The following is a 15,411-nucleotide window of genomic DNA, read 5'->3' as shown; positions in this document are numbered from 1 at the left end:
TTTTTTCTGTATTTTTTTACATTGTCCTAGCTTCCAAACATTTACTCTCTAGATTTTTTAAGTGAAACTTGCTGTCAGTAATATGTTTTAGTGTATTTTCTTCAGATCTCTTCAAATATTGCAATGAAATTTGATGATTCAAACAGCTTTTATTTCTAAGCAGATTAACTCTATTTACTTTTCTATTTGTCTGTGAAATTGATTAGGTAGATATACAGTAAATTTTTACATTAAATCTATAGCAACTTTTGTTAGATTTCATTTTTATAGGTTGCTAAGCTGCAAATCATCAACATTTATGGATTTTAGAGTGAAACTTGAAGCATAGGTTAAAGGTTAACAGGTTCGATTGTAGCAGCAGTTGGTTCTAGGCGTGATCACCGTTATTGTGGATTTGCTTTCTTCAAAGAGACTTGTTTGCCTTCTTTCCTCTTTAGATTCATAGCTTTTTGATTTAGTTAATGATTCTTGATTGAGTTTTTTAGGTTTTACTTGATTTAGATGCTATTTGAAGCTAAAAAACTTTATATTGGAGCATGTTAGTAACTTATTTCGTATTCATTTTGCTAAGTTGATTTTGCATGTGATTTTTGCTCTTTTCTTATGCATTCTCATGAAACATTTGTTTGTATTGATATTAACAATGTTGTTGAAGAGTTCTTATTACATTTCATGATGATTTGCTAAAGTTTTGTGTTTAAAAAAACTTCATGCAATGTAGTGCATGGCGAAACAGTGATTGGTGGAGTTCAGGTTAAAGTTTCTTGTGTTTATACATTTCGGTTCTATTTTTCTTCATTTTTTTGATCTTTTAATCTTCATTAGAGATAGGTTTCTTTGCTAGCATAGGGATTTCATGTACCAAATATGCATGTTGCATTTTCAATCACTGTTACATGCATTCATTACATGCATTAAATTGAATTACTTCCTTTGTTCTGTTTTGAAATTGATTTTTTTCTACTATTTATTGGAGCTAGTTAATACATTTTACTGCATTGAATAAGCCTTTTTTTTTTCCATATAAAGTACAAGTAAAGTTAAGATCATATATACATTTGATGAATTTAGATTGAGTTGGTTTTGATAGTAAAGTCGTTCATATGAAGATGCATTCATTGTGTTGTTACATTCTTGCATGTGAATATTTCTTTCAATGAACTTCTCCATATAAGTCAGCAATTAGTTTTTCATATAGGAGTTGTTTAATTTTAATGTTTCATCAATAGACAACCAATCCAATTTTTATTGTAGGTGTTAGTTTATAAAATACATTAGATTTCAATTCCTAGATTTTCATTTTTTTTAGAAGTTTAGGTACTATTTTTATAGAATTTTGGTTTTAGAATTTTAAGTACTCTTTTCATGTGAACATACCATTGTCCTTCACATTCGATTTTTAATTTTGTATTCCATTACATGTTTTTGCATTTTATTTCTTAATTTTAATTCATATTTTCTTTTAAGACTTATTTCTTGATTTGATTCTGCATCGTTAATCTTATATGACTATATTTTGTTTACTTCTTTCTTTTTCATAGATAATGACTGACCAAACCAACTTTAGACAGGGAATAAGGATCATTGATACTTAGGTTAGGTATTTTCTTTAGCCAATCATCGAGGTATCGATACTCAGACTTTATTGTCTTTATTATTACTTGACAGCCTGTGTGGTTGTCAGATTTTCCTAATCAATGTTGCAAACCATTAGTGGTAGGAGAAACTTTATGGAAAAAAAGGATGAAGTTGAAGGGATTAAACAAGATTCCTTCTCAGTTTACCAATCCTTACGTAATTAACTTTTTTAAATTAAATTGATCTTTATATTAAATTTAACATGAATGAGGTGAATTTAACAAGTTTCTTAAAGGACAAATAGTGCATCTTTTTAAAGAACAAATACTGGTACAACTAAAAGCAAAACCAGAGGAAAACTAGTCACTACTGTTGCTGTTAGAATTGAGTTACATTCACGTACTGTAAGAAGAAGGGGTACTGATAGAAGTTTAAAAAGAAGAGCTACTGGTCAATTCAAGATTTTAGCATAAGTTCAAAAAAATGTCTTACCAAAAGAAGAAGAACGTTTGGTATTGGTAGTAGAGATAAAGCATCTAGTATTGGTTGTGAATCTACAGGAAATGTTGGATAAAGAGATGCTAGAAATGTTAGCAAAGGAAAAGGTGATGCTAGGGCCAAAGTTGCTCCAATCAAAGAAAAGGGTACGAGTAATACCTTAATATGTGCTGGTGGTCAAGTTGCTAATTCTCAAGCATCTGACAATCACAATGTTGATAGACAAACAACCAACAATCGACAAACTCACTATAAAGTAACTAGTAGCCAAGGTGTTCGGCTAAAATCTAAAAAAGGCTCATACATGTTATTTGACTTGTCTTTCTTAGAAACTGATGTGATGTATAGGCCTTTCATTTTTCTATTTGGTCAAACACTATTTGTGCATTTTGTGATGATTTTTTAAGCTAGTGACATTTTTTGTTCAATAGTGATGGCCTAGTTGATGGCCTTATTTTCTTCAATAGAATGGCCATATTTAGTTCAATAGGGATGCTAATTTTTAAGACTATATTTTACATTATACTTTTATAAATGGATGCTGTAGTTCTTATAATTTTGTTCTCTAGCAACTTTAAAAATTATCCAACTTGGTTGAAAATAGCATAATGCCAATTTGTAAGATAAGAAATTTAGTAAGAAATGCCATTTCACAGCTCGTTTCACAAAAGGCAAGCATTCATTTAATAGTTAAATAACAAGTTCACATTATATTAAAGGTTAATAAAATTTTACAAATTGTTATAAAACTTCTAATAAAGGTTATTGCAATATATCAAAATTTATCAAAATCAAAATTATATAAATGGTTATCATGTTGTATCAAAAGTTACCAAATAGTACTAAACGTTGGCAAATTTTATTAATTGTTATAAAATTTCTAACAAAGATCATCCTAATATATAAAAGGTTATCAAAATCAAAATTATATAAAAGGTTATCAATTATATCAAAACTTGCTACAATTATATTCAAGATTACCAAAATTCTACTAACGATTATCAAAATTATATAATAAGCTAGCAAAATTATATTAAAACCTACCAAACTGTATTAAACTTACTAAAATTTTATTAAAAATTACCAAAATTGTCTTAATGAGTACCTAAGTCATATAATAAGTCACCAAAATAGAATTAAAGGTTACAAAAATTGTATTAAAGATTATCAAAATTTTATCAAATGTTATCAAACTTTTAAAAAATGTAACCAAAAATAAAAATCAAATATTATACACGAGGGCATTCGGATTAATATCATGATGATTATTCTAATTTCATTACTATTAAAAAATATTAAAATTAATTCATTATATTATAACTAGATTAACACTCAAACAATATTTTTTGCAAACTTACAAATTTTTTACTTTCTTAATGTTGGTGTAAGACAAGTATTATCTCAATTTATTTCTTAATATTAAAATATTTTTTATTAATAAATTTTACAAACACAAATTTACCCTATGGTTAAGGGTAGTATGCAAATGCCCTTGAGGTTTAAAACATAAAACATAACTACCTTATGCAACTATTCTGTTATCACCTATTAAACGTCGTTAGAAGTAAAATGACAAAATTGATATTCATATAATACAAGCGATGAATATCACAGAAGTTGTTGAATAATTAACAAAAAGTTGAACAAAACTTTTTTTAATATGATCTTCATCTTTTAAAACTCATCTTTCAACAATCAACTTTCAAAATCATTTGATTATTATGATGTGAAGGTTTTTGGGTTGGTGATTGAAATCAAGATTTTGGTTGCATTTACACTAAATCGATTGAAAGGTAGTGATTGAAATTTGAGCACAATTTGAAGGCATTTCGTTGGATTTACACAATCAAATAAGGGACATACAATTTTTTCTTTAATTTCGATGCAATTGGTTCTAAGGTAATTGTTAGGGTTAGCAAGTTTTATTAAAAACATTTGGGAATTTTTTATACCTAACTCCATATCAGAACCAATTTAGGGTTTTTGAAATTTTGAAATGTTATTAACATGATAAGAAAATCAAAATTTCACTAAAAAATCAAAATTTCACTAAAATATAAAATTTTCATTTTACTATAAATATGGAATACCAGGAAAACTGTTGGGATTTATCATGGTGGGTCATTTATACAAAGTCCTAACAAAGTTTCGGTAGGAAATGATGTAGCATGGTTGGATGATTACCCTTTAGATAAGATGTCATTTTTTCAGTTGTAAGATTTGGTTGTTAAATTAGGGTACAAGACAACTATGACATATTTTATTGTATTCTTGGGCTATCATTTGATGAAAGGTTAAAATTTATTCATTTAGATATCCATATTGAACATATGGTTCTATGTCATCAAAAGAAAAAAAAAAACATTCCAATATATGTTATAGTCGGTGAGCCTTATCTTTTTGTTGTTTATCCAAATACTTTATTTGGGAATGAAAAGAAGGTAGAAATAGGAAGGTCTACTCAAGAATTTGTAGCTGAGGATAATACTTTAATTGTAACTCTATTGCATGAGATTTAGCTAATTTATTCCTAATTTTCTACTTCTTATTTTGAGTTTCAACAAGTTATTTATTCAATTTCAGCTTCATCTTTTTTGCTTCGAATAGTTGTCATTACGAATGCAACTCTCTTGTTAAGCATATTATTAATGCTTTAACTAATTCTTGTTTCATTGAATTTGATTTCGAAATCTCATCTATCATTTTTGTCATTATTTCTTTTAATTTCAATATTAATTTTCATGAAAAGTAAAAGAAAGATGATAATTTCTCATCTCAAATATAAATACTTTCCTTGAAGACCATTTATTAAACATAGACATGCTTGTGGCTAGATCACCATAAAGGACCACATACTTATGAGACGTCTCTATTTTGTTTTTCAATAAATGGTCAAATAATCTTCACAACTTGTTTTTGAACTTTTTTTACACATCTTGCTCAAATAATCTTCATAAATCAAGTTTATCAATATGAATGAGTTTCCGAAATTGAATCTCATATTATAATCATTATTCTCTGAACATTCACTATTTAGATATAAGAATGGGTATATGAGAAGATATGAGAAGATAAAAGTATATAATGGTGATTCACCTGAAAAAGAAAATGTCATAAACATGCATCATATTTATCACTTTTATTAAAATGATAAAAAATAAAATGAAATCCTAATACATAAAAAAAATCTTGGTATTACTCTAAAAGAAATCCTAAAATGACAAACAGCTCTAAACAACTCCAACTATCCTTGTCATTGTTAAAGTTATGCCTCCATATAGTTAGGCAAAGGGTTTTTACCAATGTTCGATCCATCTGGCTTATCAAAATTTGCTAAGCCTGCTCTAATCAAACTTTATACTTAGTGCTTGGAAGCAAGGTAACTTTATATTGATTGCCCTGCATTCCCATTATGATAATCATAAGTGGCATTACCATTATACCATTTTGGATATGGTGGCTTCAATGGTTCTAGAATAATTAGAGATACGAAGCTTTTCTTGACTAGTTTTAGGAATAGCTTAGTATAGGTTATAGGGATATGATCAATGTGAGCTCTTTCAGTTGTTCATAGATTTTTTCAAACCATTCGCTTGGTTATTAGGCTTTAAAGTTGGTGTAATGATATGACTAGAACCATATGCAAGTGTTTGAAAGGCTGATTAGTAAGTAGGTGGATAAACTAGATGTGGCATAGGTTAGTAAGGGGTTTATGTAATTTTATTAACTATAAGGTAGTAAGCAGGATAAACTGGTGCATAACTCCTGAATTGTTGCCTTTCAAAATTTACAGCTTTAGCTTCAGCTTTTTTTTGTTTAGGCACCTCTCATTTCTTTGTACTTGTGGTTTCTTTTTGCTTAAACTTGCTATTTTTTATGGTATTTTCAATAATCCCTTTTAAAATCACTATATTAGTGAAGTTCTTCATTGTATTTTTTTATCATCTTCTTCTAGTAAAGTACCTTCAGGGTACTCACAAATAGCATTGTAGTTTCTTCTTATGTCAAAGGTGGCTGAATTTTGACAGCTATATCTTTCTACCTTTGGGCATATTCCTTGAATGACTCAGTCACTTTTTTTTCATACTCTGCAAAGAGAGACAACCTTGAGCCAAGTTTATGATGTTTCGATATTGGGTAACGAACCTCTTCGCTAATTCTTTTGATGAAGTAATACGAGCCTTGTCCAATTGGACGTACCGTTTAACAACAGAACCAATAAGACTATCTTGAAACATATACATCAATAGCTTTTCATCACTAGTATAAGCAGTAATTTTTCAATAATACATAGTAATATGAGTCATTAGCTACTTAGTACCATCATACTTTTTAAACTCTGAGACCTTAAATTTTGGCAAGATTACAACATCAAGGACCAAACAAAGGTCGTCTATATCCATAGAGCCATAAAAATCCATCCTTTCAACTTCTCGTAATCTCTCTTCCAACAAGTTTGTCTTCTATTTAGCTTTTGAGCCCTCTAAAGTCTCAACTTCCTTTAGCTTTAACTTTTCTTTCTCTTTCAGATCATCTAGGTTAGGGACTTGTACTAATTTTACTCTCTTTTTCATAAAGATAAGATTGACACAATTTTGAAAATGCCCTTGAGTTAATGCGAAAGGCACTCTAGGGTAGGTACATCCTGCCAAGAATGAAAATTAATGTTGAAGAATTTCTTGAGTGGACTAGGTTTGAGATAAACTATACACGAGAAGGTATAAAGGCTTAACAATATCCTATGATGAATGGTTTTTAAGGTTTGCATATTCTTCTAAAGCTTTTCCCTTATTCAACTTGTTTAAGGCTTTTAAAATCTTATTTAACTCCCCTTCAAGTTTTTCTTAGGTCCTCTTAATTTTCTTAAGATAATTTGTGTCTTTTTATTTCATCTATTTTGCTCAATCTTTAGTATTATACTAATGTTGAGTGGGGGTCTTTAATGGCGAAGCTATCATTGAACCGTATGTACTATAATTAGCATGCTTATCTTATTAAATGCTTAAAAATTTTTAAAACCTAACTTGTTTAAGGATCCTATATGCATGAATGAATGAATGCATTGAATACTTGGTACAACAAATTATGATGCATAAACACATGAATGTATGTACAACAAAGTATGAATGGATTAATGAATGCATGTGCTAATGTTTGTCATATTATAATACATGGATGAATGCATATGTTAATGATGATGTATTAAAAGATGACATATAATAACTTATCAAATAATAAGAGATCAAATAAAATTTCGCATAAAATTGATACAAATGAAATTCAAAAAGTCTACTCATATGTCTTAAGTAGGGTTACATTCTAATAATGGGTAGACATGGCTCTAACCTAAGGTTGATTTTTTATATTTTACTACATGTGGTTTCTGTTAACTCTAAAGGTTTTCAAATTGTTCCTTACATTATTGTCCATCATAGACTAGTAAAGTACTTCAGTCATCACCCATTATAAGTTATAAGGAAAAAATATTTAATTTGAGTGGGAATATTTCACTAGCCTAGGCAAAGACACGAAATCTCATGAGAACATAGGTACTTTACTCTTTCCTAATGGATGAAACTCAGGTGTAGAGCTTAAATTATGCAAATGCTAGTGAATGATAGAATATGGTATAATTAGAAATAGATAAAACATTCAAAGAAAAATTCTTAATTTTAACTTAGGCTTTGGATAACATAAGTTTACTAGCTTGACTCTCAGCCTCCCCAAGAGAGTTGCCAAATTGTCATAATGTATAGATCCGTGGACCTATCGCTATACACAACCTAAGAAGTCGTCACCAATCTTTTTTGTTTAAGTACGATCGGCCACCTAACTGAATCTATAACATTTTGAAATGGAGTCTCAAATTTGATTTGAGTATCTTTAAAAGGTAAATTCATGTCTATAAAACTAAGATAAGGTCTGAAAATATGGTTACGTACATAGAATGTTATAACACTCTTATAACGTCCATTAAAGAAGGGTACCAGTTTGATCTCGTGTTATCCAAAACCTTAAAATTCTTACCAAATAATTAGTTATAAAAAATTATCCTTAAAATTACTCCAATATGCTGGTAATAATTTTAGGATAGTTCATTCACCTCAGGAGTATTTAAAGAGATTATTTGTCACGTTCTGAAGAAGCTCCATCATCAGATTCATTTAATTTTCAAATGAAAAATTTTCATTTGTGATAAGTGGTATTTTTTGTGGGAATCTTAATATTAAAAATCTTTTCTAAATTCTTTAATATGTTGGTAAAATTTAAAAAGAATTTCTTACATAGGAATTTACATAAAATTTTCTATTTTATAATGTTTTTAGTAATTCCATCATCAGAGTTTCAAAATTGATTTTTATTAAAACTCTTTATTTCTAAAAATATCCTATAATATATTGGTAAGATTTTTTGCTAAATATTATCTTTTAATATGTTGGTAAGATTTTGTGAAAACTATTTTTTTAAAAAATCATAAGGTTCTTCAATTTGTTGGTAAAACCTTACTTTAAAATGATCACAGGCCCTCTAATATGTTGGTAAGATTTTTTGAAAACTATTTTTTTTGTTTATCTTAAAATATAATTTTTATGAAAAATTCCTAAAGTTCTCCAATATGTTAGTAAAACCTTATTTTTTATACTTTTTTGAAAGAAAAATCACAAACCCTTCGATTTGTTGGTAAAGTTTTATTTTTATTTTCTTCAAATTTTATTTTTCTAAAATTATTATTTTTTATTTAAAAACCTTTCAATATATTGGTAAAACTTTTTAATCTATTAAAAGAATAAATAAAACTAAAAGAAAAAACCAAAAACATTATTCTGGCTAAATGACTCAGAATCGACTTGGCCCCAAACAGGATCAACTTGGTTGCATCTCATGGCTTGGCTTAATGGCTCAGTAGGTAATGATTCAAAATTGAAAGTTGGAAAGGGTAGTGACTAGATTGGGTTACCCATAGAACAGTTTTCAGATTCTAAAGTGGGTTAAAGCTATAAATGGATCCTCTTCTCTTGTCACTAAAGTAACAGCATTTTAACCTCATATTTGAACCCATGTTTGACTTTTCTTCATGTCTGAGACTTCCTTCACTATTGTATTTTTTTTTCCAAAACTTCTCATTCAAATTTCTTTAAAGCCTTCAACTGTGCCATTGTTTTACCCAAAGATCGATCTTCACCATCTTTGGCCATCATTAATCGTCAGCCTTGGCTACTCATTGCCGTTCAACTTTATCAATCACTGACTGAACACAAGCAACAACCCCCTCAAAAATCTTTACTTCATTTCCTCCATTTCTATCTTTCTTTTGGTTTCAATCAACAACCCAGAAACCACCAAATAACCAAAAATCAACCATATTTTTACCATTTTCACTGAACCAGATTTTCAAGAAACCCCTTTGTAACTGCCTAAATCTACATTCTTTCTTTCCTCTAACAATACCAAACACAAATCGACACATCAAAGTACAATTCCTTGCCTAAAAATTTTCCTTTACCTTTTTTAGTATTTATGTCTAATTGTTTGTGTTTCTTTGCTTGGCTTTGGTTTACTCTATGATTGTTTATACTGGTGAGTTGATTTTTCTATTTCAATTTGAACTTTTGGTTGGATTTTCTATGTTTGTGGGTTATTGTTTATGATAATTGTGTAATGGATTCGTTTTGGGGTTAGGTTTTCTGGCTAGAGCTTATTTTTTGGGTAATTTGTTTGAATTTATTGCTTTTGTGTTAAGAATTGTTTTCTGGGCTTAAGCTGTGAATTTGTTTCTAGAAGTTTCGCTGAAAACTTTGCCTGAAACTACCTTTATGCTGATTTTTCTTCTTGTTGATTCCTGCCCGTACATGGCTTTGAATTGTTGATAGTTGATGTTGATGATTGTTTAATTCATTTCTCGATGCTTCTTGCTTTCCTTTTATTACATAACCAAAAATTTCACAAGCCTAAATTTTCTTAGAACAAATTCCCTCATTTTGATCTTGGTTCTGTGGTGTTTTTATAGGTATCTTATTTCAAATTATGAGAACTCTTGATAAAAAAGAATTTCTATTTCATTTTCAATTCAATCTCAGACTTTGATTCCATTCAAAACTTTTGTAATCCAAAAGAACTCCAATCTTGAATCAATTCAACTTAACCCGAACTTTATTTTTTTTAAATAATAATAACTCTAAACTAAATGCAATACTAAAAATAAATAAATAAATCAAAACCTAATCTTAAAATGTGAATTGACCCTAGACTAAATGGGGTGTCTACAAGCATATCAAATTGTCGATAGCTCCTAAAACCTAACAATTGATAAATCTAAAACCCTAAAATCTAAATAACCACCACTTATCTTAGCCAAAAGAACCCTAGCCTCTTTTTGTCGACGTTTTCACCCACCCAATGTTAACTATGACTTGCTCATAGGTCAGGTCAGGTCGAGTTCAGACTAAGCTTGATATGATATTTTAACATTTTAAGTAAGCCTAGGCTTGACCCAACCTGATTTTTTGGGCCTCATTTTTTCTCCAAGCTTGTTTCTACATGTAATAATAAAGTTTAAACTCGTTTAGGGCATTAATATTTAAAATTAGAGAAAAGAGTTTTTTTAATTATTAATTTAACTAATTTAATTAATTTTAATTGAATTTATGATTTATTTGGGCTCGGAATCAATTTAATTTAATTGAATGCACTTTAAAATTAGATCAGTGTTTTATAGAAAAAAATGGGTTTCATCATATTATAAGTAATAAAGTAAATAGGCTTTATCTCATATTATAAACAATAATTTTTAATTTTTAAGTCGAACCAGACCGGACCTAAGACTTAAATGATAAAACCTAAGCTCAACTTTATTTTTTGATTGGACCTTATTTATTTGTCCAGACTCATTTAATGGGTTGAATATTCATGTCCAAATCCTTTAAAATTTTGGATTAGCTTTCAAGTTCGGATGGACCGTTTAGCCCATGAGTAGTTTTAATTAACTAATCCTACAAGAGCCAACCTCTAAATAAAATTCTAAACCTTTTTCGCATTCCCTTATCTTTCATTTTTCCATTAAAGTACCCAAACCCTACAAAAACAACCTTACCCAATAGCCCAAAGCCTTTTATTCCTCATTCTTTATATAAATAAATAAATATATATATATATTATTGTTGGAAGTTTATGGTTTATGCAATGGCATGGCATGATGGATTTGTATATGTGGATGCTTGTTGCTATTGCAAGTGTTGCCTCTGTCATTTAATTAGATAGTGTTTTGTTTTGTTTAGAATGTATTTGAAAACATGCCTATATATTAGAAGTGTTTTCTATAAAATCTTTTTTTATTCAAAGTTATTTATATTTATTAGTCTTTCACCTTTTTTCGTGAGATTTTGAGTCATTTGGCTCAAGCTCATCTTAACTTTGTTAATTATGTTGTTGGCTTCAATGTGTGATAAATTTTTGTATGCTTTATTTTTTTAATTTTACCTTTTTTTTCATTCATTAGGAACTTTTTATTCTTTAAACTTCACAAAACTTTTGAGAAAGAATTCACAAGCTTTTTCTTCGGAGACCAACTTCTTTAGTCATAGTTGGGTGGGTTTTCTTTCCTTATTTTGACATTTCCCCATTCTTTTGCTTTTATTTTTCGAATCTTCTCTAGAGATTCCAATGTATAACATCATCCATTCCTAGTCATACCGCCCACTTTGACAATATTAATAGTGTTTGGGACATCTGAATTGCTCGAACTTGAACTACCATTAGGCCTTTAGATTATAATGTTACAATCATATTTTCTTGGCATTGTTTGACTACTTTGGTATGGAAAGGAACCAAAGACATTGATGGTCACAATTGACTTAGGAACAAAGGAATGTTCTTTTTTTTGCTAAAGCATCTTTTTCATCATAAAATATCTGAACACATCTCTTAAAGGTTTGTTTCCCAAAAGTTCTTCTCTCATAGCATTCACTGAATTTCCATCATGTTTGTCAAAAAACCCAATGAAGAATGAGTCCATCATTGTTTGCAACACTTGATGAAACGTATTGCAATTTTAAGTGTAGTGCCCTACTACCCCCATGTGATATTTGCAAGTTTGATCTAGATTTTGTTTTGTATGACCATTACCTTGGTTGATTGAAAGGTGAAGAACACCTGCCTTTACCAATATATCAAACACTTTTTCAAGTAAAGTCTTGATTTTATTCACAAATCTCTTGATATGTCACACTTTACATCATCCACGACATTAATTGTTGGGTTAGTATGATTTGGTAAAAGACTGCCATTAACATTCAATTCTTTTCTTTTTCAAAGTTTAACAAATCGACTTTAACCAAACTCTATACCTTGAAATTTTTATAGATAAGACTGAAAAGATAAAAGCGTAAAGGAACTATACATGAGTGAAGGAAAATGACAACAGAAAGAGAGGATGAGAGTCTGTGATACCAATTATAGATAAAAGTGAAAAGATAATAGTGTGCGGGAAATATACAAGAGTGAAAGAAGAAGATGACAAGAGAAAAAATGGATAAGAGTCTGTGTCTTTTCTAAGCTCTGTCTCTACTTTTTAATCTCATAACAATGGTCATTGTCAATTTATTACAATAGGTAACATTTATTAAAGTGGTTACCATTAGGTATTGACATTTAACAATAAGTATTGATAATTAACACCTATAAGATAATGATATTTTTACCTTTTTAGCAACAAATATTGACTTATTATCTTACTCGTTTGACGGTAAACTTGTTGTTTAAAAGTCTAGCAGATTTGACTAGTTGTCTTTTTTTTTATCCATCCTGGATGTTTGCCAGATTTATCGCCTATTCATCTTTTGGATTAAAAAAGCTAGTGAAGCTATTCTTGACTTGTTTCATTGTTTTCATCCCTCATGATACTTGAGTAGTAAAGAATGAGGGTATTCTAGGTCTTCTATGCTAAATAGTTTTTCTATACGTTCAACCACCTAAAGTTCTAGTTCTAGATTGTGTCAAAAAGATTTTTTTTACAAAAATCATTTTATCGTTTGTTGTAACAGTGATATAAAGAGTACATAAATTTGGTGAGATTCCATTTAATAATATTTTTGCTTTTTCTATCATGATAATTCTGATTTAAAAATCATATAAAATTTTTGTGAAAAAGCAAATTTTAAAATTTTCTCATTTCATTAGGTACTAATAAATCTAGTTTATAAAACACTTTTTTGACTTCTCATATTTGATATGGTTGAAAAAAATCTTTCTCTTTGAAAGAGTCTTATTAAACTAGTTATTTTATTATGCATATATGAAAAGTATTCATCATTTATAACAAAATAACAAATTTTTGATTTCATAAAAGTAGGAAAATGCCTTATTAAATGAAAAGATAAATTCTGAAAAGTAATTATTCCTATGAAACCTATTTTGATATTGATTATATCATAAGGGTCGTGATCTAATTCGAATTTAATTTTAAGAAATCCTCTTGAAATTCCATGATTTTTTAAATAAAAAAAATTTTTTTTTCTTAAATTTTTCATGAAGTAGATGATATACTTTATCTCATATTGAATTTTTTATTCTATTAAAATTTTCATTGGATAATTGTTAGCCTTTTTATATAAAAGAATTTTTTGAATTTTTAAAAGAGAGGAAGATGTTAATTAAGGAATGAACAAGAAATAAAGACTTGCTGTGACTAATTTCTAACTGCTTTCAATAGGTGATAACGAAATAATGGCACAAGATACTTATCTTTCATGTTTTAAAACTTAAAAACACTTTACCTTTTCTTAAAGTATGGTATGATTTTTCAAACTTATTAATTAATGTGTTTAAATTACTTAGATTATCTAGATTCTAGACCTAAGTATTTCAAATGTCTATCCAGATACGAATTAGTGTTAATTTAAATTTGTACTTGGATCCATCGGACTTTATTTCCAATACTTTCACATGTGATTAAAGCCTGACAGTGTCAATCCTTTTGTGTATAGTACATTATTTCATTTTCTATTGTTAAACAAAATTGAATGAAAAATACACAAAGGAATATTACCTATCATCTATAATGTTTGAGTCGCATTTGAAAGTTCCCAACCAAAAAAGAAATATCTATTTAAAGAATAGATCACAAGCCCTCTAATATGTTGGTAAGACTTTTTGAAAATTATTTTTTTTGGTTTATCTTAAAATTTAATTTTTATGAAAAATTCATAAAGTTCTCTAATATGTTAGTAAAACCTTATTTTTTATACTTTTTTGAAAGAAAAATGACAAACCCTTCGATATGTTGGTAAGGTTTTATTTTTATTTTCTTCAAATTTTATTTTTCTAAAATTATTATTATTTATTTAAAAACCTTTTAATATATTGGTAAAACTTTTTAATCTATTAAAAGAATAAATAAAACTAAAAAAAAAAAACCAATAAAATTATTCTAGCTAAATGACTCAGAATCGACTTGGCCCCAAAAAGGATCAACTTGGTCACATCTCACGGCTTGGCTTAATGGCTCAGCAGGTAATGGCTCAAAATTGAAAGTTGGAAAGAGTAGCGACTGGATCGGGTTACCCATAGAACAATTTTCAAATCCTAAAGTGGATTAAAGCTACAAATGGATCCTCTTCTCTTGTCACTAAACTAACAGCATTTTAACCTCATATTTGAACCCATGTTTGACTTTTCTTCATGTCTAGGACTTCCTTCACTATTTTATTTCTTTTTCCAAAACTTCTCATTCAAATTTCTTTAAAGCCTTGAACTGTGCCATTGTCTTACCCAAAGATCGATCTTCACCACTTTTGGCCATCATCAATCGTCAGCCTTAGCTACTCATTGCCGTTCAACTTTATCAATCACTGATTGAACATAGGCAACAACCCCCTCAAAAATCTTTGCTTCGTTTCTTCCATTTCTATCTTTCTTTTGGTTTCAATCAACAACCCATAAACCACCAAATAACCAAAAATCAACCATATTTTTACCACTTTCACTAAACCAGAATTTCAAGAAACCCCTTTGTAACTGCCTAAATATACATTCTTTCTTTCCTCTAACAATACCAAACACAAATCGACACATCAAAATACAATTCCTTGCCTAAAAATTTTCTTTTACCTTTTTTAATATTTGTGTCTAATTGTCTGTGTTTCTTTGCTTGGCTTTGGTTTACTCTATGATTGTTTATACTGGTGAGTTGATTTTTCTATTTCAATTTGAATTTTTGGTTGGATTTTCTATGTTTGTGGGTTATTGTTTATGATGATTGTGTAATGGATTCATTTTGGGGTTAGGTTTTCTGGCCAGAGCTTATTTTTTAGGTAATTTGTTTGGATTTATTGCTTCTGT

Source organism: Durio zibethinus, chromosome 14 (genome assembly GCF_047325235.1).
Source record: "Durio zibethinus cultivar Kanyao isolate XHJ-2024 chromosome 14, ASM4732523v1, whole genome shotgun sequence".
NCBI lineage: Eukaryota > Viridiplantae > Streptophyta > Magnoliopsida > Malvales > Malvaceae > Durio > Durio zibethinus.
Note: the sequence above shows the minus strand (reverse complement) of the source record.